The sequence below is a fragment of the Mercenaria mercenaria genome, chromosome 8 (genome assembly GCF_021730395.1).
Source record: "Mercenaria mercenaria strain notata chromosome 8, MADL_Memer_1, whole genome shotgun sequence".
Taxonomy (NCBI): Eukaryota; Metazoa; Mollusca; class Bivalvia; order Venerida; family Veneridae; genus Mercenaria; species Mercenaria mercenaria.
In genome coordinates this window covers 50,805,466-50,808,564 of record NC_069368.1, presented here as the reverse complement: position 1 = coordinate 50,808,564, position 3,099 = coordinate 50,805,466, and positions in this window count along the sequence as shown.

Genomic DNA, 3,099 nt, shown 5'->3' with positions numbered 1-3,099 from the left:
AAAATCACTGATGTACATTCCCTGAACTACTTGATGGCTCTTCATCAACATTTGTAGCATCATCATAAGATCCTCTCTCAGATTTGTTCAGTTGGGGATGATTGGCCGCTAGAGCTAGAAAAATAAAATAAAATGTTAAACAGCTTCTTCTCACGAACAACTGGATGGGTCTTCACCAAGCTTAATCTGTAGCATCATTATAAGGTCTTCTCTCATTTTTTTCCAAATGACCCCTTTAAGGGGCTGCTAGAGCGAAAAATAACAATTTCTTTTATTTCTGTTTTCGTTTGAACTGCTTAGCAAATCTTCATTAAACAAGATCTGTAGCATCTTTATAAAGTCCTTTGTCAAATTTGTTTAAATAGGGGCACTTGACCTGTTTTATGTTTTCTATACACAACACAGTTGTTACTATTCATGATTTAGTATGTCATAGATATATATTCCATGTCAAAATCAGGTGAGCGACTTAGGGCCACTATGACCATCTTGTTTTTCATTTCTTTTATAATGTTCAGGTATACCGATGTAAAGCTCCATGAGTTTAGTTGCTGAATATACACAGTTTTTCATGACATGGTATGCAGCTGTTTTAATAGAAGCCGCTATCCCTATACTGTTCTTTGGTTTAGCTATAAACAGTGTCATGGCTTGTGCATTTCCTTCAGCAGCATGCAATGTGTCATTCATGTGTTTCACCTCTTCACAATCAGTTGGCTTGTTACTGTAAAAGTTCCTGTCTTGGCCATGTACTTGTATCTTGAAATTTAGACATTGCTGACAGAATGGACAAATTTGTCATAACCTAAATAGCCTTACAAAACAAACTTGGTATGTCTACTCACTTAAGGGAACAAAACAAAACAACAAAGAAACAAAAAATACATTTAGTTTGCACCTTAAAATCACTAGATATGTATCATTTATTTTTATGCCTCCGAAGGGAGGCATATTAGTTTTCAACTGTCAGTCCGTTCGTTCTTTCGTTAGTTAGTCACAACGTTAACTTTTTGCATGAAGGCACTTTACGCACGAACCACTGCACCCATGACCTTCAAACTTCACATGCTGATAGTACTTATTGAGTATACCACCCCTACTGACTTTGGGGTCACCATGTCAAAGGTCAAGGTCACAGGGGCCAATGTTTAACTTTTTGCATGAAGGCCTTTTACTTGCGAACCACTGCACCCAGGACCTTCAAACTTCACATGCTGATAGTACTTATTGAGTACACCACCCCTACTGACTTTGGGGTCACCAGGTCAAAGGTCAAGGTCACAGGGGCCAACGTTAACTTTCTGCATGAAGGCACTTTACATGCGAAATACAGCACCCAGGACCTTCAAACTTCACATGCTGATAGTACTTATTGAGTACACCACTCTTACTGACTTTGGGGTCACCAGGTCAAAGGTCAAGGTCACAGGGGCCAACGTTAACTTTCTGCATGAAGGCACTTTACTCGCGAAATACAGCACCCAGGACCTTCAAACTTCACATGCTGATAGTACTTATTGAGAAAACCACTCTTACTGACTTTGGGGTCACCAGGTCAAAGGTCAAGGTCACAGGGGCCAATGTTAATTTTTGCATGAAGACACTTTACTCGCAAAATTACACCACTCTTACTGACTTTGGGGTCACCAGGTCAAAGGTCAAGGTCACAGGGGCCAACGTTACCTTTTTTGCATGAAGGCACTTTACTCGTGAACCACTTCACCCAGGACCTTCAAACTTTACGTGCTGATAGTACTTTATGAGTACACCTACCCTACTGACTTTGGGGTCACCAGGTCAAAGGTCAAGGTCACAGGGGCCAATGTTAACTTTTTGCATGAAGGCACTTTACATGCGAACCACTTCACCCAGGACCTTCAAACTTCACATGTTGATAGTACTTATTGAGTACACCACCCCTACTGACTTTGGGGTCACCAGGTCAAAGGTCAAGGTGATGCGGGGGCATTTGTCACCATTAGTGACAGCTCTTGTTAAATTATATTTTTTTAAATTTTATAATCAATGCAAGAAAAAGAAAACAAAACGTTCATCTATCACTTAAAGGTCATGACCTAAATGACCTTAATACAGTCAAACCTGTATTAAGAGACCACCAAGGGGACTTCCAAAAAAGAGGTCTCTTAGTAGAGTTTGTTTATTAACATCAGTACTGGTATTTTTGTACTGTTTACTATAAATGATACATGTCTGTTTGCTGGTAGCAGTCCATCCAAAAAGCTCATTATTACCCATCTCTCTGGCATTCCATAACCATTGTAGAGATTTTAGAAGTGGGCGGTGTACTCATGATCTGCTTCATGGGGTTTCTGACAGATCATTCTAACAGTAATACCATCATCCATCCCATCAGAACATGCTTTATATTGCCATACAGGTTCACCTGCTTCTCCAAGGACTCCATCAGACAAAGAGTCAAAACTCATACCAGGTGTTGGCTTCTATTAATGGAAATGGGAAGTTAGACTTCACCTTTGCATCATTGTATCCATGAATTGACTTGCATATGTCTGCATTCCATTTCAACCTCTTATCACCCCTTTCCCTAGGTTTCCCACTGAATATTGCGGCTGTAACATGTAGATGAGAGGCCATCTCTTCCGAGTCTGGGAGTAGAGCGTTGCCAACATATGGTTTCGCTATGGGTGTTTTCTTCTGGTGGTGCTTGACTGCAGATTATCTCTTCAGTTGTATTTTGTTCATCAGCACTGGCTTTTTATGTGTTGTTATTTCTTGTCTTTGCTGGTTTGTGAAATTTTGATGATACTGGAGTCACAAAGTAATCCGCAGTTGATCCTTTCCCAAGATTACGTGTACTCCTCAGGAACAGCCTATTCTGTGGCGATGACCAAAATAATATAGAGCCGTTGACGGTGGCCTGGGACAAACCTATGCAGGTCGGAGTTGAGCAATTGAGTCTGTAAATAACGAAGACAGTTATTTAATCAAATTAATGTTTATTTTTTAAAGTATAAAACAATACATTTAAGCAGTTATAGATATAAGTTAATGCTTAAAATAAGTTTGAATTGATTTTATGACTACTGAAGTAACAACAACAGTTTTCATGTTACACAT